The following is a 25423-nucleotide window of genomic DNA, read 5'->3' on the forward strand; positions in this document are numbered from 1 at the left end:
CCAACAATTTTACTGAAACTGAACGCAGCCTCTCACAGCAACACTAGCTGGTACATGGACGTCAATGGATTCCTAGAATAATTCCCTAGCAGGGGAATCCTGTACTACAAGGGGTCTGCCCTCCAAAAAATAATTCTGGGTTTTTTGAGGTCTCCCCTTATATTTGAAAAATATAGTGTATGTGTGTTAGAGAAACTGTGTATGTTAGAGAAAGTGTACATGCGCATGTATGTGCATTGTTTTTTATTCATTCCAAAAAATATATAGTTGGTGCAGGAACTCTTGTACTGCTCCAAGATCTTGAGGCCCAAGGTTGGCAAAGAGGAGAAAAGGGGACTCTTCTGAGCTGAGATCTGGATCCTCTTCTGTCCTGACTCTCCTGTTAATAGGCCGCGTGACCTTGGAGAACTCAACCTTTTGGTGGTTTCTGCATCTTTCTCTGTAAAAATGGAGTGTGCGTTTTCAAAGATCTGCTCATTTCATTGTGACCTGCCAAGAGTCTCTTCTAAGTCTTAGGGCCATGACATTTTGCACATAGCAATTTCCCAACTCCAAGGCACAGCTACTTCCTGCTGTGTGAATACACCGCCAACCCCCCTCCACGTCTTTGCACCAGAATAGCTAATGAGCATCAGAAGGGAACAGGGTCCCCTGTGAACATTAAATTAACGGAGGAAGCTGCTGTCCATGTGGCAGTAATGGTCAGTGCCCCGGTCCCCAGGAGGTCCCCCGAGTGCACAACTCCTAGGCTTGACTGGTGGTCACTAATGAGGCCATTAATCACCTGACCCATGCCTGATCACTTAAGAACTTCTCCAGGAACAGAATGCTTTGTGTTCTTTTACTCTGATTCCCTCTCTTTACATGTACACATTTAACCATCAGCATGAATTTGATTTAGCCTCGTTTGAGTACAAGTTATAACACGATGTTCCCCTTGTAGTAGGGTCAGATGGTTCTGCTCTCCTTTGTTTTTTGACTGGAAACAGAAGCTCCTTTATTAGAACCTAGTGATGATAGTAGGTGTGGAGGAGACTAAGACATTTACAAGCCAATGTTCAATCTTAAGAATATTTGGACATCATGTGCAGGATAAAGCATTCTTATCAGGTGCGTACCAAAATCAAAGAAGTCTCACTGATAAAGTACTTTCTAGAACTTACTTCCTTAAACTTTGATCACACTTTTATGTAAAACAGTTTAACAATTTATGCCTTTTTGAAGTACATATTGTCTTTTTAAAAACTCTTGGATTTGTCACTAAAATTATTTTTTCTGGGATAGATTTAATTCCATGAAAACTTTACATTGATAATTTGATCTATCAAGCTCTTATTGTCAGCTGGGTGTGGGGGATCATGGCTATAACCCCAGCACTTTGGGAGACCGAGGCAGGAAGATCACTTGAGCCCAGGAGTTCAAGAACGGTCTGGGCAGCACAGTGAGACTTCGTCTCTACAAAAAATAAGAATATGAGCCAGGCATGATGGTGTGTGCCTATAGTCCTAGCTACTCAGAAAGCTGAGATGGAAGGATCAGTTGAATCTAGGAGGTTAAGACTGCAAGGGATCATGGCACTATATTTCAGCCTGTGCGACAGAGTGAGAGCCTGTCTTCAAAAAAACAAAACAATCAACAACAACAAAAATAGCTTACTGAACATATGGAACTTACCTTCTACCATTGAGAATTATTGCTTATGGTTATTAATTCTATGTAGTTCAATTTCTCAAATCAAATTTTTATAAATAAGTTTTGATACATTTGCAAGTTATCGCTTGACAAATTACTTTACATGCAGTCTTTGACCTTTGCCATTTTTTCTAAATAGCAATAATAATAAAAATAATTATTGAAACACAAAAATGGAAAATTTTTGTGAAGATATGCCAATGCAAAAGAAAATTATTAGCAATTATTTTCACAGATAAGCCAAAATTTTAACAAGGTCTGGGTATTTTTGTTGTTAATTGACCTCTTCACAGTCTAAGTTGCACCTAGAAAAAAATGATAACAGTGACAGTGGTATAGAAAGACATGAAATATCTAGAGGTGCATTGAACAAAATATACGCAAGAATTATATACCGAAATCTCAAAAAAAAAAAAACAATCCTACTGAGAAAAATTAAAGACCAATATAAAAGGAGATACAAACCATGCATATGAAGTAGAAAATTCAACCTAACAGAGAGAAGAACTTTTACACAATGATCTTACCCATGTGACCACCTCTTGAGTCAAGATACTCAGCACTTCCATAGCCACCCCAGAGTGCCCCCAGAACCTCTCCGGCTCTGAAAGTAGCTTTCTGTTAGGTTGTTAATTCTCTTCAAGTTGGTCCATAAAATTTATACACTCCCAATAACAATTTCAGCAAGATAAACACATAGCAAAATATATACTTCCTTGGGTTTTCATTGCAATTGAATAAAATTCCTGGGTCATTTTAGAAAAAATTGACAGCATACTATATTGAGTCTTCTTATCCATAACTATTTGGATTTTCTTTATTTTAGCAGTACCTTTGTAGATTTCTGTGTAGAGGTCTTATATTTTGATGTTTTTTAAATCATTGTAAATAATCCTTTAAAATTTTAATTTTCTAATCACCTGTTGCTGATATAATTTCCAGAAAACTTGAAATGATAATTTATTTCTTTTTCTTCAGACCTTATATGTAAATATTTTTGTTTCCTTATCTAGAATTGCAATAAAATGTTAATAGATATAATGATAGTAAACATTCTTGTTTTGTTCCTGATAGAGAAAAGTCTCTCAATATTTTGCCGTAAACAATGGATGTTTATAGTAGACTTTTTGCAGATAAGCTTTCTTGAGTTAAAACAAAAATTCTTCTATTTGCAGAATACTAACAGTTTTATCATGAAATATTTTGAATTTTAACAAATACTTTTCTGAGAATATTGAGGTAAAAATGTGTTTTCCCCCTTTATTCTATAATTTTTTGAAATTCAAGGGTTATGTTTTCTTCGGCTAACCTAAGTCACCAAATTTCTATCAAATTATGCTGAGATGTGTTATATTTTTAGTATACCACTAGTATTTAAGTGTTAACATTTTATTTTGGATTGTTGCATTTATGACCAGAAGCATTAACCTGTAATTTTTCTTTTTGTCATAGCCTTGTCAGCATTTGATATTAAAATCAGATGGACTTCCTAAACAAATAGATTTGCTTGCTCTTTTTTATTGCTTTCCAGAAGGGTTTGTGCAAAATTGTTGGTATTTCTTAAATGTTTGAAAGAATTAAATGGTAAAACTGTAAGCCTGGAAATGCCTTTAGTAAACATATAGTCATTTAAATTTTCCATCTCTGTATTCCATCTTTTGTGCTTGGTAATATTTTTTCATGATTTTTTAAAAAATTTTAATTTAAAATTTTAAATTTCAAGTTTTAATATGCATTTCATATGTATACATTTGCTATAATATCTTTATTATTATTATTATTATTATTATTTTTGAGTTGGAGTCTCACTCTGCTGCCCAGACTGGAGTGCAGTGGCCGCTCCCGGCCACCGCAGCCTCGACCTGCTGGGCTCCGGCCATCCTTCCGCCTCAGCCTTCCAAGTAGCTGGAACTACAGGTGCGCGCTACCACGCCCTGCTAATTTTTGATTTGTTGTAGAGATGAGGTCTCGCCAAGTTGCCCAGGCAGGTCTCGAACCCACGGGCTCAGGCAATCCACTCACCTCAGTCTCCCAATGTGCAGGATTACAGGCTGAGCCACCGAACCTGGCTATCTTTATTGTTTTAATGTATGAAGATCTATATAGTCATACCTTTTTCATTCCTATATTGACATTTTTATATTCTATCTTTTTTTCTTGTCAGAAATTTAACTTTATTTTCTTCTAAAAAAACTTTAGCCTTTATGATTCTTTTTCATTAATGTATATTTTTATCTTCATTACTATTATTTTTCATTCATTTACTTTATTGCTCGTTTTCCAACATCTTGAGATGAGGAAAATAAAATAATCTTTTCAATAAAGAGTATGGATCAATCGGATAGCTATGTGGAAAGAATGAAATCTGACCTTTAAGCCAAATCTTATCGGAAAATGAATTACATGTGGATGAAAGACCTAAGTGTGAGAAATTAAAACAATAAAGCTTCAGAAAATAATACACAGAAGTATCTTCATGTCTTGATGCAGGCAAAATTTTTTAAACATGACACTGAAACACTAACCATTACATAAAAGATCAATAAATTGTACTAAATTAAGAGTAAGAAATTTTATTCACCAAATAGCACTATGGAGTATACAAGAAGGTCACAGAGTGAGAGAAGATATTTGCAAATCTTATATCCAGAACTTATAAAGACATCGTACAAATTAATAGGCAAAAGACCAATAATCCAAGTTTTTAAAAATGGTCATAAGTCTTGAATAGGCATTTTATAAATAAACTAGCATCTGCAAAATGATGTACCACACTGCTCCCAAAATGGCCGGCATTCAAAATAAGTTAGTAAGACAATACCAAGCATTGACAAGGATGTGGAGAAACCAGAACTTCCCTTAGATACTACTACTGGGAGTGAAAATTGTTGCAAGAACTCTGACCATTGACTTTTTGGCAGCCTTTTCCAATGTTCTTCCAACACAAACTCAGCAACACCTGAATCACAGGCATAAACCCCAATGAAATGGAAACGTATGTGCACAAAAGGTACACAGCGGTTTTATTTATAATAGCCAAAAACGAGAAACAACTCAAAAGTCCATCAACAACAGATTGGATGAATTGCCATCAATTCGACATGTCACAATGCAATGTGACACAGCAATGTAGAATAAAAACACGCTTCTTCATGCCAATCACAACATCAAGTGATAAAAGTCAGACCAAAAAGGTGTGCATACTGCATACATCCATGTATATTAATTTTACAAAAACAGGTAAGCAAAACCATGGGACAGAAGGCAAGATACAGTTATTTTCAGAGCAGGGAAGGTTCTGGGAGGGACTCCTGGGTGGCTTTGGAAGTGCTGAGAATCTTGACTCAGGGGGTGATCATACGGGTAAGATCATTGTGTAAAAGATCGTATCTCTGTACACTTACCATCTGTTCACTTTTCAGCACGTATCTTACACTTGCATCAAATATTTATAAACAAGCAAAAAATGACTTAATATACATTGATGAAAATACAAACAAAATATGTTAAGAACATTCACGTGTGAAAGTCTTCCAGCAGATAGCAGCCTGTGACGCTCCACCAACACCCTCCCTACCTCTCCTGTCTGCCCCTGGGGAAGGCAGACAAGGTTCCCTAACCCCTGTGATTCTTTTCCCTGCCACAGTTTACCCCCTTGATAACCACTCAACCTTTGGGCCTCAGCTTAAACATCATATCTTCTGAGAAAAACCAAAGGATGTCTTCCTGCTACTTCCTGTTTTTATCTCCCACACTGTTATTTCACAGTGTCGAAAGCAAATGGCTTAGATGACTCAGGACTGCGAGACCCTCTTCTGCCGATGTGCCTGGGGGCGCATCTAGGGACCAGGTAACCCTCTGAATAGAAGTAGAGTGTATGCTACACTTGTGGCTGGAAAATGTGGATGTGATTCCAGCTCTATCCTATCCTGCTCACTGTCAGAACGATGCCATCGAGACCTTTTCTGGCAACACTTGTGATTTGTCAGTTATCCGAGGTTCAGGGTTGGGCAGGCAGTAGGGAACAACAGAGAGGAAGCAAGAGTCTGAGCCAAGGGCCCTTTCACAATAGCACTTTCTGCAATGCACTTATCATACAAGTACACACACGCACCCCCACCTGTCCCCAGTTTGGTCTCCTATAGTCAAGGGCTGAAAAAACTTCATCCTGTTCTCTGTTTTCCTATTTCACATTCACGTTCACTTTCGTCATTCAATTTCTGTACTTTTGTAAACATGATCAGATACATTTTAGCCACTAACAGAGAAGTCAGTTTCCATCTGTGATCTTCTGGCCTGGCCACAGGCGATTACAAGACTCTACCACGCAGGCCTCTTGGGGCAGCTGTCCCCTCCAGGCCAAGTGTGGCAGCATGACCGGCTCTGGAGGGAGCTGCAGACGAGGACCCTGCTCTGGCCGTGCTCGCATGCCCGTCTGTGCTTCTGGCCCAAGTGCCTTCATTTGGCAGCCTCTAGCCGCACGCTGCCTGCAGCAGAGGCCCGTCTCAGATGTTGTGTTGAGACCACCTTACTCTGGGTGGGAAAGGCTTGCTCTCACTCTGACCTAGTCTTTTGAGAGTGTCCACCCCAGCCCTTTCTCCTCCCCACCCCTTCTGGCCAACACTTCATCAAACTGCAGGGGCCTGTTGGAAGTGAGTTGCCCCACACCTGTGCTGGCCCACCTGGCCTTCCCACATCTGCCGTTCCAGGCTAGCCTCCTGCGTGTGTGGTCATGGTGAGAGGCCGCGCCAACCTTTGGCTTGTGATCTTCAGTGGGGCTCCGAGGGAAGAGAGAAACCCACTATGAGCCTATGCCAGCGTTACCTTCCCCTGGCATGGAGCCCAAGCTTCCTGGACCCTCAGCTGTGACAGGGACCTGGACTTCATACCACTGCAGTCTCCACACTCCAAGAAACCTACATTAAAAGAGTCATATGCCTTACATCCACTGGTGCCCTGGCTGTGGTGGGGAGACCTCCCTGGGGCAGGTTGCTGCTCACCCCTGAGCCTGTCAGGAACAGCCGACTTATTGGTATGTTGGTGTGGATGGTGCTGGTTTCAGTGCCTGTCCTGTGGGCAGCAGGCAATCAGCATCTGTCTGATGGATCGAGCCACGGGAAGGCGAATCATTCCCGATTCCCTCTTAACAATCCCTCTAACTGGTTCATGTCTGCCGGATGAATGTAACTTCAACAGTGCTGCTGAGATCGGACGTGGTGGCTCATATCTCTAATCCCAGCACTTAGGGAGACCAAGGTGGGAGAATTGCTTGAGCCTTGAAGTTCAAGACCAGCCTGGGCAGTATAGCGAGAACTTGACTCTACAAAAAAAAAATTGTTTTTTAATATTAGCCAAGCATGGTGGCATGCTCGTAGGAGGCTGAGGTGGAAGGATCGCCTGAGCCCAGGAGGTCGAGACTGAGGTGAGCTGTGATCTTGCCACTGCATTCCAGCCTGAGCAACAGAGTGAGATCCCAACTAAATAAATAAATAAATAAAAAGAGTGCATAGAAGTGTCCAATGCAATTAGTACTTGCCCATTTGGAATGTAAAATAGGGGGGAAGGAAAAGACACAAGCTAGGAATTTGAGGGACACAATCAGGAATGACAGTTTGCATGTAAGAAAAGAAAGTCATTCCCTGCTTTCATTTTTAACTGTGAGAAAAAATCCAAGTCATTTCCCATCAGATTCTGACTCAAGCGCCCTGAGAGTCCACATCCCTATGATGAGTCTACGCTTTGCCTTCTTGGGTCTCCTGTTGACACTCTAAACACATCCCTCCCTGCCCGCCAAGTGCCTGAAGAGCCCCCACATTCGAGCTTTCTTCCATCTTCTGGTCTCACCTCCTTATTATTCCCCGCAGCCAAAAGCAAGCCCCAAGAGCACATGTAATACAAGATAAAAATATCCAGGAGTTCCCCCCACCTCCCTACTCGCCCCACATGTTGCTTGTTCCTGACCGTGATTGTACACACAGGCAGGTGTGAGACCCACTCTCCCCTGCCCCTTGTCCTCACCCGTGAATGTGAAGGGCAAACCAGTTGGAATGTTAATTGACTTTCTGAATTTATGACTCTGGAAGAGACTACTCTAACCCCGGGGAAGCAACTAAGATTTCCCATCAAACCTCCCAATCTCAGTAAGATGTTTCTTTCCAGTCAATCACGTTGGGAGAAGAAAACTCATAGATCAGCGGTTCCCAACCTTTTTGGCATAAGGGACCAGTTTCATGGAAGATAGCTTTTCCACAGGTGGAGTGGAGAGATGGTTTGGGACGATTCATGTGTGTTACATATTGTGCACTTTATTTCTATTATTATTACATGGTAATATATAATGAAATAATTATGCAACTTACCATAATGCAGAATTAGTGGGAGCCCTGAGCTTGTTTTCCTGAAACTAGACAGTCCCATCTGGAGGTGATGGGAGATAGCGCTAACATCACCACTTCAGCTCCCCCTCAGATAGTCAGACATTAGATTCTCACAAGGAGTGTGCAACCTTGATCCCTCACATGTGCAGTTCACAATAAGGTTCGTGCTCCTATGAGAGCCTCATGCTACCGCAGATCTGACAGAAGGCAGAGTTCAGGTGGTAATGCAGGTGATGGGGAGCGGCTGTAAATACGGATGAAGTTTTGCTCACTGGCCTGCCTCTTGCCTCCTACTGTATGGCCTGGTTCCTGACAGGCCACGGACCAGTGCCAGTCTGTGGCCTGGAGCGGGGGGGAACCCTGAGATAACCATACGCAGAAAAGGCACAGACAATTCCCAGATGAAGTCCCTGCCAGTTCTTCCCACCTTGTAAACAGGTATTTACCCAAAGAGGTCTCTTTTGTCTCTGTACTCATCATTCATACTGTGACTTAGAGAATAATTTGGAAGGAAGTGTACCTACATGAAAGGAACGGAATGCCATCTTAAGCTTCATTCAAGACAACATTTAGTGGATGCTTGCTATGTGCTGGTTCCTAAGGCATCTACTGGAGATACCATCCATGGGGAGATCTCAATCTACTTGCAGATAAAGCCAGATGTGACCACACATCTGCATTTAACACAAAGTGATGCTGGGCATAATGGGTAATACACAATGTGAGGAGGTGTCACTGTGAAGGGTTGGCAAAGGAAGACTGGAGCTTGAAAGACATCTAGTTTTCAGGAAAAACCAAAACCAAACAAGAATAATATCAAGAATCCAACTTCCTCAACACCTGAAGATGCCCACCGAGCAGGGGTGGTTTGTGCCACTACAAGAACGTGTTTGTCACTCCCTTATGAAAACGCCCAGTGGGACTCAGGGTAGATGGGAGGTTAACAAGGTCCTCATGGCAGAGTCACGTGGTGGGGCCATGGTCCTCCCCACTGGGGAGAATGGCTCAGAATTAAGTCATCCCAACAGAATGATTTGATTGTATTGCCAAGTTGGAAGTCATTACAAGAATGTCCAATAATTTTTTTTTTCTTAAGTTTCACAATCAGAAAACATCTCTTTGATCAGTCAAGAGTCTAATTCAGGCAAGTATGCCCATGAGGGTAGTTTTCCTAGCCTGCTCCCTCTGGACCACCTGTGGACAGGATTCTGTTTCTTCCCACCAAGAATCCAGGACTGAACCCGATGCCTGGAGTGTTGCAGGGGCTGCGTGAATGCTAACACGCAGACTTTGGCCCTCTTTCTCCCAGGGTGCTGAGCCAGGGGGATGCTGCCAGGGGCATGCTTGAGTCAATGTGTCTAATACACGGAGGGCTCTAATGTGAAGCTGGGAGATGATGGGTGACATTTACACCCTATACACACACACACACCCCTCTCACACATGCTTGATAGGATGTCTAATACACGGAGGGTTCTAATGTGAAGCTGGGAGATGATAGGAGACATTTACACACACACACACACACACACAGACACACACCTCACATGCTTGATAGAATATGTCTAATAAATAGTGGAGTCTAATGTAAAGCTGAGAGCCGATAGGTGACACCCAGACACACACACACACACACACACACACACACACACACACACACACACACACACACACACACACCTCACACACACACACACATCTCCCACCTGCTTTGCATTCCGCTTGCAAACCTCAGCAGCTATGAGCAATGCATACTGTTGCTTGCAAGGCCACCGGGAGCCCTGCTGCATGAACTGAGAGCTCAAAGTTTCAGTTCTTCACCCCAGAGGGTGGAGGCTGGATTGGGGTTGCTCATGGCTCTTCCCACATCAGCTCTCTGGATCTGCCGTTCCTTTTCAGGAATTAAATATTTTATCTTGAATTTAAGTGTGTCACCAGACATTGAAGTGGCCCTAATGTACCCATCCAACTTGAGTAGGGCTGGCCATTACCAATTTCTCTTTTAAGGCAGTTCCAGTTGGACAGTTCATCCTGGGTGTCCTGCTCACAGGTGGGCAGAGAGAAATAAATGTGTCACAGTCACAACTTTTTGTAAGACTGCTTTTCCTTGGGACCAGAAAAATCTTTTTCTTGTGCATGTAAAGCTTCTTGTTTGGATGAGAGAAACAGAAGCAAGGCTTCAGAAAACCAAGCTCTGAGGTGAGTGCCCAGGAGGGACAGGGCAGTTTCTGGGTTGGGTGAGTACTCCAGACCCCTCTGAGCCCCTTGTTCTCCAGAAACCTACCTAGTCCTATGAAAAGCGGACTCCGCTTCCTTCAACATCTTGGAAATTCCACAAGCATGCCGTCTCCCACTTGAGACTGAACTTGCTTTTCTTGTGCTAAATCTACCTTTTTACAAGTATTAGCAAAAGTGTCTGAAAGTTCTCACAAGGCTATCTTTGTTCTTATACAAAACTGTACAAGAACATTAACTTAACGTGTGTGTTTCTTAAGCCACCTTTTCAAAAGAGATTTTCTTGCAATGACTTTTTTTTCTGACCCTGTCACGTATTTCCAGTGTGCCTTTGCATACTAGTTACTTCCAATCAAGGGATCCCATCCTATCCAATATGTCATTTCTCTGCAGAAGATGAGCAGGTAGGTTTGGTTTTTTTCCAACAGTCATGATGTGGATAGAAAGATGACACTTGGCTCTAAGATCCTTGCCCACTGGTTAATCATGTGATTCTGAGCGGTTGAGCATGAGAACTCACACACGCAAGGGTCCACCTGGGTGAAGTCTTTTGCTCTGAGTTGGCACGTGTTTCCTCTTGACTTGTTTGTGAAATGGTGTCATGGCTGTGTGCTTGCTACATTGAAGAAATTTGGAGAGAGCAGAACTGGAGTCACTGGATATCAAAGCACAGCTATTTCATTTACTAGCTGTGTGACTCGGGGGCACTTACACAACCTTTCTGAGCTGGGGCTGGGGGCAATGATGCCTACATCCCAGGCACCTGGCACTTTATAGATGCTCAAAATACAGGCTCTTTCCTTGTTCCTCCTTTGGTGGGCCTCCCAGGTGAGGACAGGCAGGATGCTCCGTCATGAAACCATCCACAGTAGAGCTTACGCCAAAAGCTTCAGCAAGTTGGGGATTTAAGGATAAGAAGTCTGACATCATAAGGGGCTCAGGAAGACACCCGGTCACTCCAGCTCCTGGGTCTGATGCCTGTGCATGGTTCACAAAGTATCTGAGCCAATGATTCAGAAGGGACCCCCTCAGGGAGAAGTCAATTTTCCTTCCCCCTAGAGAAATCAGCGACGAATGACATGAGGAGAGGCAGTGGTGATGTGAACAGGTTCAACATTCGAAAGCTGATCCTCTTCTTTGGTGTCAGAAAAATTACTCTCTACTCATGTGTACTGATTCCTTGGACCTATCCTACAACATATGACTGGAATCAGAATTAAAGACATAAAAGTGATTTGCAGGTAATTATGGGCAAGGGATTGCTCATCTTCTTGTCTTTCATTGAGGACATCAGGATTGATGTTACTGCCTCGATGTCTTCTATAAAGGGCCTGTAGCGATTCATGGGGGTGGGCGTGGCAAGGGGATGACTCCAGAGGAGCCTGCTGCCCAGAAAAAAGCACACCTGAGGAGCCTGAACCAGATTATCAAGGCAGAAGATGCAAAGACTTGGGGGAAGGCGTGTCAGCTAGGTATGAGTCCAGTGGCCAACTCCACAGTGGCCACCAAGCAGTCTTTTGAGACCTGAGGTATTCTCAGATGCCACTCAGCCTCTTGGCCCTAGTGATCAGCTGTTTGATTATGTTCAAAGAAAAGCTTTAGACAAAATAAATTTAACTGATTTTAATTGAGCATGAAACAATCCATGAATCAGGTAGCACCCAGAACCAGAATCGACTCAGAGTCACTCTGGGGCTGCACGTAGCCTGATAGCATTTATGATCAGAAAAAGGAACATGATGGACTGAAAACGTAAGTGAGGTGCAGAAACAGCAGAAACAACAGAATTGGTTACATCTTGGCGTTTGCCTTATTTGAAAATGGGTAGAACAGTTGCCCGCCTGTGATTGTCTGAAACTGGGTGACTGCCACAAGAGTAGGTGGTGATCTGTTTTCACATCCATCAAGGTGAAGTCCCCTTTGTACAAAGAGACCTTAAGACCCAACTTAAAATGTGTCAGGAGGCAGCCTTAGGCTAGATGTAATTTAACAAATATAATTATCCCTCACAGAAGGCTCTATTTACGGGAGGGGGAGAATTGAGATACAACCCAGGGGCTCTGCTGATACCAAGCACATGAAAATTCCCATGCAGGCATTTTCTTTATTTGTTGGCAAGTTACATTTTGGTCTCCATTTTTCTGATGTCACATTAGCTATACCAGCACACAGTGGAATTCCAGGCAGCTCCAGTTGGGTGAAGGGGAACAGGTCTGCTTTTAGCAGTGAAAGGACTGGTTTCAATTCTTTTTTTTTTTTTTTTGAGTTGGAGTCTCTCTTTTTGCCCAGGCTGCAGTGCAGTGACATGCTCCCAGCTACTGCGGTCTTGACCAGCTGGGCTCAGGTGATCTTTCGCCTCAGCCTTCCAAGTAGCCGAAACTACACACCACCACGCCTGGCTATGGTTTCAATTCTAGTATGATCACCTGCGTGGCCTCGAGTGAGTTACCCACTCTCTCTCAGTCTCCATTTCTTGTCCTATGAAAAAAGCCTGACAGTAGCTCCCAAACCACAGCTCGAAAAGGAGTGTTAAAGGCGTTTTGTAAGACATGAGGGCGACATGAATAATACCAGTATGTGTGTTACTGTGTGAGTACAAAGTGTGTGGTATGTGGATGAGTGTGCATAAATGTGTGAGTGAGTGTGCTATTGATGTGTGGATGTGTATATGTGTGTGTGTGTGCCAGAGTGTGTATCTGAGTGTGTATGTTTGTACCTGAGTGTGTGAGTGTACACGTAAGTGCCTGAGCCCATGAGAATGCTTGTGTCCATGTGTGGTCTGTGAACAAGTGTGTATAAATGTAAGTATGTGAGTGTATATTATTGCTGTATAGTTGTGTATATATATGCATGTGTGTCTGAGTGTGTGGGTGTGCATGTGAGTACTTGAACCTATGAGAATGCTTGTGTGTGTATGTGAGCTAGTGGAAATGTGAATGTGTATGATTGTGCATGTGAGCTGTGTGTGTGTGTATAAGAGTATTTGTCAGTGTGTTCATCCACTGTGTTGTAATGTAGTGATGGCCTAATGCTTGGTTGCATATCACACTTATTCATGTAGTTGGAAAAATCCGTCTACTAGATGCCCCCTTCAAATCTTACAAGCATCCATCTGAATTTTGCTCCAAAAATGAAATAAATGTTAGACTTAATGAGCAGAGAAAACACACCATAGCCCAGGAGCCCAGTTGAAATGGATAACTCTACTGTCTTTAAAACACTGTGACCAGCCAGACTTGGTAGCTCAGCCTGTTATCCCAGCACTTTAGGAGGCCGAGGAAAGTGGATTGCCTGAGCCTGCAGGTTTGAGACCAGTCTGGGCAACTTGGCAAGACCTCGTCTCTATACTACATCAAAAATTAGCCGGGCATGGTAGCACGTGCCTGTAGTTCTGGCTACTTGGAAGGTTGAGGAGGAAGGATCACCAGAGCCCAGCAGTTCAAAGTGGCCACCGCACTCCAGCCTGGGTAACAGAATGAGACTCCGACTCAAGAAAAAGTCTCAAAATAACAACAAAAAAACCCCACTGTGGCCTCTTTGCTGCTTCTGGGGACTGTTCACTGACACATCCCGCTTAGGCCATGAGGGGTCTCTTGGCCTCTCCCTAGAGAGATGCTCCCCACACAAGCTTCATTCTCTTGGCCATGAGCTGGTTGCCTTCGTCAGGCAGAATCCAGAGAGTGGCCCCTTCCACTCTGCACACCATGACCCAGGGCATATTTTCACAGGACCACCACATTCTTTATATGACTCTAATTCTTCTTATGACTAATTCTCACAGTGTCTAATTTAAGTCATAGAGTTCAGATGTATGAAGCAACAATCCTTTCTTCACCACATTGGATTACTGTTGAAGTCTAAATGAGCAGAGTTCATGGGATGGTGACTGTCTTGGGACTTTCCCTGGCACGTAATAAACTCAGTAGCTTAGTCACTCTTCCAGCAGTGCCCTTGGGGAATGGGATAGAGAAGCAAGACTTGGTCTGTGTCCTGCCATACTGCCCCGTCACATAACAGTCTAGCCAAGGAGGCTTCCTGTTTGTCTCATGGGAGCCAGGAAGCAGGACTTAGCACAGAGCAGAGAGACAGGCTGAAGCCCAAGGAGACAAAGGTGAGGGTCAGGTGCAGACCTTCTTTCCCTCAGACTTGGGAGAACTCAGGGGTCAAGGAGCCTGGAGTTTAGGACAAGAGCCCTGCACATACAATAAGTAGATGTTCTTCAAAAAACATGTTAGAATGCTGGGTGCAGTGGCTCTTGCCTGTAATCCCAGCAATTTGAGAGGCGGAGGCAAGAGTATTGCCTGAGCCCAAGGGTTCAAGGCCAGCCTGGGGAACTTGGTGAGACTTCATCTCTACAATAAATTAAAAAATTAGCTGGGCATGGTGGCATGCACCTGTAGTTCCAACTACTTGGGAGGTTAAGGTGGAAGGACCTCCTGAGCTCGGCAGGTCAAGGTGTGGTAGCCATGAGCGTGCCACTGCACTGTAGCCTGGGTGACAGTGAGACTCCAACTCAAAACAATAATACTACTAATAAAAATAAAATTGGAAAAAGAGAAACATGTTAGAAATACAGATCATGTCTGTGGGGAGTTGTAGCTCTGAGTTTCTTGTGAATTTATAAAAGTCTTATATAACATTTATTTCAAAAAAGGAGTGTCTCCAATTAGCAGGAAAACTCTGATGCTTCAATTACATTTAAAATATGTTATGGCAAGAATTGTATATACATCAAGACTTAATCAGGCTTTGGCTTGAGTTTGCGACAGAATGCCTACTCTTGTTTGTTTTTGCTTAATGTCATAGACAGCGCTAAACATGGTTTAATGATCTCAAAGGAGTTATTTAATGAGGAAGCTCCGTTAGTACTTGACTGGATGGTTAAGGCATATGTCTAGAGTCCTTTTGTCCTGACGCTTTGGCCTGTTTTTATAAAAATGATGTGAATTTTTCCCTAGAGCCTGGTGTGTTTAATTAATGAAGGTGATGGTGAATCAATAATGTGGGGCTATGTCTTCCCTGAAAGAATACAAGTTCAATCACATGTGTACAGGCAGGAGAGTTGCCCTGCATCTGCTGGGAATTCAAAGATCTCTCCCCAAATTGAAAACAAAAATCCACAACAAAAAAAATAAAACCTTACTATCAGCTACATTCTTAGTCATTGAAATGTCCATTCTGCTTAAAAGTTTCCAAGTCTGCATATCACTATGGTAACACAATGCTGATCTCTTTATTTTGTTTTCCTAAGCACCCTATAAATGTTGTAATCAATTAAAAATGATATAATATATAAATACTGTATGCATTAATTTCCTTAAATGCAACTTATTACTTTTGGCTACTGAAACTAAGATCTTTTGCTAATGCAAATTTGAAGAGCTATAGCTTAGTTTATGTTCCCAAAGGGGTAAGTAACAGCTTAGTGACTGGTTTTTTTTTTTTTCTGTAAAGTGTACCATCAAATAGTTTAATACTTGACAGAAGTGCAAGCATCATGCCAGGGTCAGCAAGTGGGGAAATTCCGTCTTTTATAAGTAAAAGGAGCTGCTGAGTTTAACAGCGTTGGACATATCAACCCATGGCTGCACCGTTTCAAGACAGGCTTTGTTCCTGGTACCCTCAAAGTTCAACCCGTGTGATTGCAGAACCATCACTCCCCTCCTCGAAAGATCAGGCACTGGTACATCAAATAAGGGAAGGCTTTCGAGAAGACTAGAAAAGATATTAGGTTTGCTCTGAAATTCTTATTTTTTTATTTTTTATTTATTTGTTCCACCCCCTCCTCTCCCCCACCTGCTGGGTGCACGCACACCGAGCCTTATTTTCTTAAAAAATAATTTTATTTAATTGATTTTAAAGATGAGGAGTACAAGTCAGGTTTAGGTTCAAAGTGGTCTACGTACAAGTGAAGTGTAAGCCTCCCATGGGTCCTCACTTCCCCTGGTTTAGGATCAGATACCCTCAGTAATGTTATGTGTCCCCCCTCCTGCTCCCCTGGCAGTGTCCTGCTACAGCAGATCCCTCTCTTGTTGTATTGTGATGAATGTTCAAGATCCACTTATGAGTGAGAACATGTAGTACTCAATTCTTTGTTTCTGTGTTAGCTCACTAAGTATGATAGACTCTGAATCCACCCAAGTTGCTGCCCAATCTGATGTAGTCCACTTAGAATTTCAAAAGTGGGAAAGCACCTCCCTACATTAATTTATCTCTTTGTTGCAGGTTGTGTTTAGGGTGTTAGGTACAAAGAAACTTGTTTTACATCTTAATGAGTCTGTGAGGAGGAGTGATTCCCTGTGTCCCAAAGTATTAGTATTAATTGCTCTAGTCTCTTGAAAATCATGTCATTCAGACTTCTGAAAAATATCTTATTCTTGCTTGTTAAAAGGGACAACCTAAACTGATTTGTTTAATCCATTTCCATTCCAGACTGGTATAATACCATCCCTGCGGTTGCCTTTTCTTCCTGAAGGTCTCAACGAAGAGGGAGCTGGAAGGAACATTCAGCTTTGCAGCCTCCTGGGTCTTGACCAGGGCTATATACTCACATTTGTACCCTCCTGGGGACAGTGTCAGGGTTCACTAGAGAAACAGACCCAATAGGACCTGTCGTCCATCTATCTCTATCATCTATCTGTCTATCAATCTATCTATCAAACTATCTATCTATCTATCTATCTATCTATCTATCTATCTATCTATCTATCTATCTATCAATTCCAGACGTATACAGTCATCCTTCAGTGTTCAATGGGGAATTGGCTCCAGGATGTCAAAATTCACAGATGTTTAAGTCCTTGGTATAAATAGTATTTGCATACAATCGCCTATGCACATCCTTTTGTACACCTTAAGTCATCTCTTGATCTCTTGTAATACCTAATACATTGCCCATACGTCACTTCATTGCTTAGATTTAACATAGTACTCAGTGTGGACAAATTCAAGTTTTGCTTTTTGAAACTTTGTGGAGTTATTTTTCCTGAATATGTTCTATCCACAGTTGGTTGAATAAATGGATGCAGAACCCACAAATATGGAGGGCCCACGGTATATATGTATGTGTATATGTATGTATACACACATAGCTGTGGGTATGTCTCTCTAAATATATGCATACACATACATATAAATAATTAAGACTGAAAGAACAATTCAGAACCCCCCCAAATTAATGATCTGAGGTTTGCAGAGGGACTCAGAGTAGACTGAAGATAAAAGAGAAAGACTAAGTTGAAAAGAGAAAATATTAATCTCATGATTTATTATGAAAAAGAGAAAGCAGACCAGACCTCTGCAAACAGGGCTGGTTTTACCAGCCAGGCCATGGTGCTGTGGGAGCTGGCAGTTCCAGCAATGCCTTGGTACACTCCAAGTCATTCGGCCTTGGACACACAAATCCTCCAAAAACCATTCCAAGAGAAGACCACATTACACAGCCTTCACTAGCACAGAGGAGGCTGTGACAAACATGCCAAGATCTCTCCATGATGATGTTGAAACAAGCAGCATGAACCTTGCCCAAAACATGATAATGGCCCAAATATCCTCCTATCCTGGCTAATAGGAATGGTTGTGGAATTATTTTTCCTAAATATTTTCTGTCCACAGTTGGTTAAGTAAATGGATTCAGAATCCACAAATATAGAGGACCCATGATGTGTGTGTGTATATATATATATATATGTATGTGCACCTGTTTGTTTAACAATTATTGCTGAAGCATTGCTCTTACCTTCTAGATAACATTTTTAATATACCCTGACATCTGAGATCATTCAATCCAGAGAAAGGTTCAGTTTTCTCAGAACTTCACCAGAATCATCAATGAAATGTTCACATCCTACATGAAATCCTTTCTAACCTTCTCTTCCTGAGATATCCCAGCATTCCCCATGGTGCATGTTCTCCCTTGTTGCAGCAGCTCCATAAACACAACTCTGCTTATTCATAGATGTCTTGGTCCTTTCCAGCTGCTGTAGCAAATTATCATAAACTGGACAGCTTATAAATAACTGAAAATTATTTTCTATAGTTCTGAGGGCTGCAAAGTCCAAGATCAAGGTACTCATAGGTTCATCAGGGTGCTTGCTGGTGAGAACCTGTTTCCTCTTAGACACTCGTCTTCTTACTCTGGCCTCACATGGTGGAAAGGGTGAGGTTCTCCAGAGTGTCTCTTTTATAAGGGCACTAATCCTATTCGTGAAGGCTCTGCCCTCATACCCTGTTCTTCCCATGACTTCACCTCCTGATACTATCAATCACCTTGGGGGTTAGGATTTCAACATACTCATTCTGCGTGGGACACAAGCATTCAGACCACAGCAAGAAGCGTGAGTGGGTGCAAGGCATTCACAACTCATGATGAGTTTTGGGTACAAGGCATTCACAATTCATTTTAAAAATACATACATAGCATCTGTGGCTTGCCAGGCATTTTGTCCAGTATGCCATTTGGGGCAGACACAATTCTGTCATCAGGAAATCACAGCCTTCTGCGAAGTATCGGAAGAGGGAAAAAGTGAAAGACTAGAAGTGCTAGTCATCCTGGGAACCAACGTGGTCTGTGAGGACCAGTGATGTCATTTCTGGGTCCTAAACAGAGGTAGTTGATAACTAAGCAAGCAGAATGAGGAAGAGGTTTCCAAAGAGGAAGACAAGCAAGAGAGAAGACCCTGAAATTAATATGTAGGTGACTCTTAGAAAGTTGCATCCCCAAAAAACTATAGCTGACTGTTGGAATTCAGAAAAGAAGCTTATCCAGCTGTCTGGGGCAGAGAGCCTTGGCCTCCTCAAGCATGTCATCCAACCATTATGAGTGATTTGCAATTCAAAGAGCCAGTCATTTCTCCAAATCAGATTTTTCCCCATCTTGACTTCTTGGGGTAACCAATCAGGTGTGACTGGTCCCTGCTAGCTCGTCAACATTCTGCTAGGTTCTGTGGGGGAGTCTGGCAGAAAATTTGCGGTCCCATCCATGATGGTTCAGCATCCCACTGGGTAGCACAAAAACTTTCATAAGAGCAGAGAACATGATCAGCAGAGGTTCACAGATTCCCCCCAGCTCTGCCTCTTCTTAATCTTCAACATGTTTGCTGTCTCTGCTTTGATGGTTCTCTTACCTTTACAAAAATTAAGTAAATAAAAAATGAATAGAGAAGGCATTGTTTCTTTATTGTATGATCCACGACCACCTTCTCAGCATCTATCTTTCAAATGTGTGTGTGTGTGTGTGTGTGTGTGTGTGTGTGTATAAAATGAAGCCAGAAGGCCCATTTGTATAAGCCACCAAGAGATGGGTTCATTTCTCTGCACTGAGAAGAGGTACTGTGATATATATACATACATTTTTTGAAATTTTTATTTATTGTTTTTTAAAGTAAAGGCCCACTCAAATGTCTTCTATTTCATCCTTCATTTTAAGAACAACAAACATAATAATCAGCACTTACTATGTGCGAGGCATTGTTGCAAACTCATTTAATCCTCAAGCAACCCAGAAAGCAGTTGCTACTAAATTCCCTATTTTTCCATGAGGAAAAGGAAGCTAGGGGAGGTTAAATAACTTGGCTCTGGTTACACAGCTTGGAAGTGGCCCAGCAGGGACTTGCATCTAATCAGTCTAGCTCTGGGGTCATGCTCTTAGCCACTGATAACACTTCTTACTCTATTTCATGTCATGTGGGCACACATTGAGCACATAGAGCAGTTCAAGGATGTTTAGGTAACATTTTGAATTATTACTCCATAACACTGTCATCATGGGACCTCTGGAAATGCCCATCCATCCAGGTGGCCTTCAGATGGCCTGTGACAGCCAGTCGGGGTTGGTGTGTTACAGACAACATCTCATTGTTGTTCTTGACTGATGAAGCTATCCCTCTTAATCTTTAACAACAGGGGTGGTGCAGAAGCAAGATAGCTAGTCCTGCTTTAAGGTGGTTTTTTCTTTTATAAAACAAGGATTCTTTCCCACCTTTCCCTTACAAATAGGGTATGGAACATAGAGCTAATCAGCTAGACCTTGTTTTTCAGTAATATTTCCCCAAATATTTAAAAACCTAACAGGGAGGGATTTTAGTTTGAGTAAAAAATGCTCTAGATACTAACAATTTATTTGCACCAAATTACAGGCAAGTTGCTTCTGAGTTTCCCTTGTGATACTGAATATATTTACTTAGAATGTAGAACTCTTAAGCCCATTACTAATATGTCAGTTTCTACCCAAGCCACTTCTGTACAATCGAGTTTTAACACTACATGGCAAATGATAAAAGGAAGAAGAAAAAAGAATGGTTGAAGTCATGTACAAATTTTTTTGAAACTTTGAATTTAACAGAATGTGTTAATTTATTTAAGGGAACAAGATACCAAGAAACCAAATGGGACCACTCGTGTACTGGTTATAAATCAGTTCTAAGTATCATACTGCAAGAGTTAATCCCAGCTCTAAACTTGCCATCTATTATATTAGCAAAGAATGCATCTCACTGTGTTCAGTAGCACAGGCTACATATAACCTACAAAGTAGTTGTGAGGGTTAAGTTAATAAACTTGGGAATTTATACGTGTCAGGAGATACACCCCAGTAGGCTTGTGGTTGGTTTTGCATTTTTAAATTTTTTATTTTAAATGAGAGAAGAAATGCCTGTGTCAATGGTCCTTGCTGCAATTCAATTTGCATATTTTTTCATCCTAACTACCTCAAGGGTTGACTTTGGAATAGCAGTCTGATAGCAAAACCTTTTTTAGAACTATTTGAGTTGCACAAGGGGGAAAAAAACTAAGCAGATTCAAAGGGATGATAATAATAAATTAGTCCACAAAATACAGAGTTTTATTAATTTTTGTGGTTTCCTTAGGAAATATTGGTTTACTTCTTGAATAATTGAAAGTTTGCCGAATGCATAATATATGTGTGCATGGCAATGAAGTTGGGAGGCCCATTTGTATAAGCCACCGAGAGAAGGATTCATTTCCCCGTACTGAAACGACAGAGAGCCTGACTCCACTGAGCAAGCAGCCGCTGGGTCCCTAAAGCTCAATTTTCTCTTTATTGCTCAGAAATGTTCTTTATGAATTGTGCTCAACATTATAACACATGGGAAGAAAATTATTCTTGCCCAGTCCTTCCCTCTTCCCATAATAAGTGGATTTTCTTTTATTTACCCTATTCATGGACAGGACAATAACAGATGAAAAGTCACATGGTCTCCTCTGGCAGTAGCCCTTGCCACAGGATACTGTGCTGTTTCTAAAGCAGGGGTCTGACCATATGCCTGTGATGGTTAAAATTCTGCAAAGATCAAATTAAAATTCCCATTGTAAGTGCTATGGACTAAGTGGTTCTCCCCCACCCCACGCTCAAATTCATATGTGGAAGTCCTAACCCTCCAATGTGATTGTATTTGAAGATAGGGTCTGCAGGAAGTAATTTAAATGAGGTCTTAAAGGTGGAATCCTCATATGACAGGGTTGGTGTTCTCATAAGAAGGGGGAGAGACATCAGAGCTCCCGTTCCCATCTGTGGACACACACAAGGAAAAGCTACATGAAGACATCACAAGAAGGCAGCTGTCTGCAAGCCAGGAAGAGATCCCTCACCAGAAACTAAACGGGCTTTCTCCCTGACCTTGACCTTCCAGCCTCCAGGACTGTGAGAAAATACATTTCTATCGTTAAAGCCCCCAGGTTGTGGTATTCTGTTATGGCAGCCCAAGTAAGATAAGATAAGATGGTGCACAGTACCCTTCATGATCTGGCTTCGACTGGACCTATCTGGCTTCTCTGTGGTCTTTCACTATGGCCTCTTGGAAGCTTATCTCAGATATGTTCAGCTCTGTGATGCTCTGGAAATGAACCGAGTTCTCAGTTCATCCTTTTCTTTTGTCAGGAGTGGCCTTTATGCAAACGCTTTCCCCCATTTCTCCTTGGCCTTTGAAACAGCTCACACCACTTCCTCCGGATGCCTTCTTCAGCCCACCTATTCTGGCCAGACACCACTCTGTGGGTCCCTCATGCACTTGAGCTCACCTGTACAGTGGTGCCTTCTCTCCATGATGTGATGTTACTCTTGCTCTCTCTTTTGTCACTCTTGACCCTTAGTCTACACTTTGCATTTCTGAAACTTCCCTCTTGGACCCAGAGCTTAGTTCACGGTGAGTTATCAGCCAAGTATGAAAAATGATGGTTGAATGAGTAAGGGTCTGGAGCATCTGAGACTGAATTGCTTTGTGCTTTGTATACCTTTGAAGACAGAAATGGGGCCCCTCACAGAGAATGGTAATGGGAGATGGGTGAGGGGCAGTGCTGGTGTCCTTCGTGAGCCTGGATCTCATTGTCTGCTCCTAAACTGGAATATACTCTCCCATAACACCCTCCCTGCCCCTCCTTTTACCCCTTTTCATTTCTCTTCGATTTCCTGCTCCTCCTCCCCACTTTTCCTGGGTATCAAAGCCTTGGAGGAATGTTTGACTGAGAGTCGGAAGGGGAGATTTAGAAAGGCTAGCATGGTAGAAGTGTGGGAGTATCCATCCTAGATGGGCCATGCAGAGATGCTGGATGCATAGGCTGGTCCCAGAAGCCACCATGCAGAGGCAGTGCTGGGGGAGTGGACTGTATCCAGGAACACAGTCCACCAAAGCTGACGGTCCAAGGGGGCCAAGGAGAACTGCAACAATCAGGAGTAAAGTCTTTAAAGCAAAGAGACTGGGGAAAGGGAAAGGTGTGGAGGAAATTAGATCCCAGTCATCCCTGGTCTGTGGTCCACATTCACTGAATGCTATACCTATCTATGGTTCCAGTCTTAGAACAAGGTTCTAGCCTTAGAACAAGAACAGCATTAGAATATTTTATTAGAAAATATGGGGACCAGGTGCAGTGGCTTGTGCCTGCAGTCCCAGTGCTTTAAGACGCTGAGGTAGGAGGATCGCTTGAGGTCAGGAGTTTGAGACCACCCTGGGGAACATAGGGAGATGCCATCTCTATGGAAATCAAAAGCAAAAATAAACCAAAATGACAACAAAAACTAGGTGGGCACATTGGCGCATGCTTGCAGTACCACTTACTTGGAGGCTGAGGTGGGAGGATTACTTGAAGCTAGGAGTTTGCTCACTTGAGATCAGTGTCTACCGAAAAAAATAAAGAAAGAAAAAAGAAACTAATGGCATGCTCTTAGCATGAACCATATTCTAGGTGCTTAGTAAACATCAGTGAATGAATCTGCCCCTGCCTTCTGGGGTCTTACTCCTCAGCAGAAAATTTTAAAAGATGGAATACATTTTTTGAAAAATCTGTATTTTAGAACAAGATAAGTATTACGGAAATAGACAGAAGTAGAGCAGAATCAAAGGGAAGTTGAAGCCCGGTACGCAGGCACTCAGTGGGTTCTGGTTGGACAAATGAATAAATGAGTCCATCAAGGCCCAAAGACTCCTCAGAGTAATTTCGCATGAAGTTCAGTGTCTGACCGGGTGTGGTAGCGTGTGCCTGTAGTTCCAGCTACTTGGAAGGCTGAGGCGCCCAGCAGGTCGACTCTGGGGTGGCAGTGAGTGCGCCACTGCACTTCAGCCTGGGCAATGGAGTGAGACTCCAATTCAAAAGAAAAAAAGAAAGAAAGAGAGGTAGGAGGGAAGGAAGGAAGGAAGGAAGGAAGGAAGGAAGGAATAAAGAAAGAGGCCAGGCTTGGTGGCTCAGTCTGTAATCCCAGGACTTTGGGAGGCCGAGGCGAATGGATTGCCTAGGTTAGAGACCTACCCGGGCAACTTGGTGAGACCTCGTCTCTACAATAAATCAAAAATTAGCTGGGCGTGGTAATGCTCGCCTGTAGTTCCAGCTACTTGGAAGGCGGAAGGATCACTGGAGCCCAGTAGGTCGAGGCTGTAGTGGCCGTGAGTGTGCCACTGCACTCCAGTCTGGGTGACAGAGTAAGACTCCAATTCAAAAAAAAAAAGAAAGAAATTCACTGCCTTCACTTCCTTCTCTCCTTCTCTGTCTCTGCTCTTCATAGCTCCAGTGCCAGCACAAAAGGGACTCAGTCATGTCAGAGGCATAGACGGACTTTTGCTATGGGCCTTAGATGAAGGGCTGTTTTCTATCCTCAAATGGATGATGAAGTCTAGACTCGGTCTTGAATTCTGAGTGTCCCCCAGAGTCTATCTTAATCAATTCAGGAGCCATCCCACCTCACAGTAGCTTAATAATAAAACAGCACAGCCAGTTCCGGGCACTTCGACTCACTCTCCTATTAATGGGTTCCTTCTACAAATATTTATCATCTCCTTTGGGATTTCAGGTTAGCTCTAAGCCCTAGTCTGCATTTATTTTGTCCTTGAGAAAGAGCAAGGAAGAGGCTTTTTCAGTCACCTCCTATATGAGTGGGGCACAGATGGATGGTGTGGATGAAAATAGGTCCTCGCAATCCCACCCAGGGGACAAACCCATAACCTAATGAAGAAGAAAAGATCAGAGATGTCCTTTGAAAAGTGACGCCTAGATAAATGCGAGTGACGATTATCTGTGATTCATCGGCCCTCATAACCTCGCCAAGCTCCCTGGAGGCACCGGGACGCTCTTGGCTTGGTGGAGTCTTGACAGCTGCTATTGCTGAGGCAGGTAAGGGAGGCAGGATTTGTGACACACCGCTTTCATATTGCACGTCAGGGTGAAGAATTGAGACTCAGAGGGCGCCCTTGGCTTGCCAGAGGCCCACAGCCAGTGAGTAAGAGCTCCCGACTTGGAACCCACAGTGCAGAGGGTGGGCACCACCCACACAGAAGGTCCCAGCAGGAGACAGGAGGGCAGGCAGGGAGAGGAAGGAAGGGACCTAGCCCTATGCAGGTCATTAGAGATCCAGAGTTCTTCACACAGAATACATACGCAGGGCCCGCTCATGGGAGCTTGCAGCCAGGTCCATGCCTGGCTGGGAGGTGGGCTCCTGGGACCAGAGCTGCTCAGTCAGTAGCCAAATACAGCAATCACCATCCCCTGACTTCTCCAGAAGTTTCCACTAGCAGGACCGAGACACTGTGTCTTTACTCATGTACCTTTTATGTAGGCGGGAAACAGTCACCTCTGACATTTCATCACTAATCTTTTTTTTTTTTTTTTTTTTTTTA

Source organism: Carlito syrichta, unplaced genomic scaffold, assembly GCF_000164805.1.
Source record: "Carlito syrichta isolate Samal-C Ts95f unplaced genomic scaffold, Tarsius_syrichta-2.0.1 Scaffold287411, whole genome shotgun sequence".
In the NCBI taxonomy this organism is placed as follows: domain Eukaryota; kingdom Metazoa; phylum Chordata; class Mammalia; order Primates; family Tarsiidae; genus Carlito; species Carlito syrichta.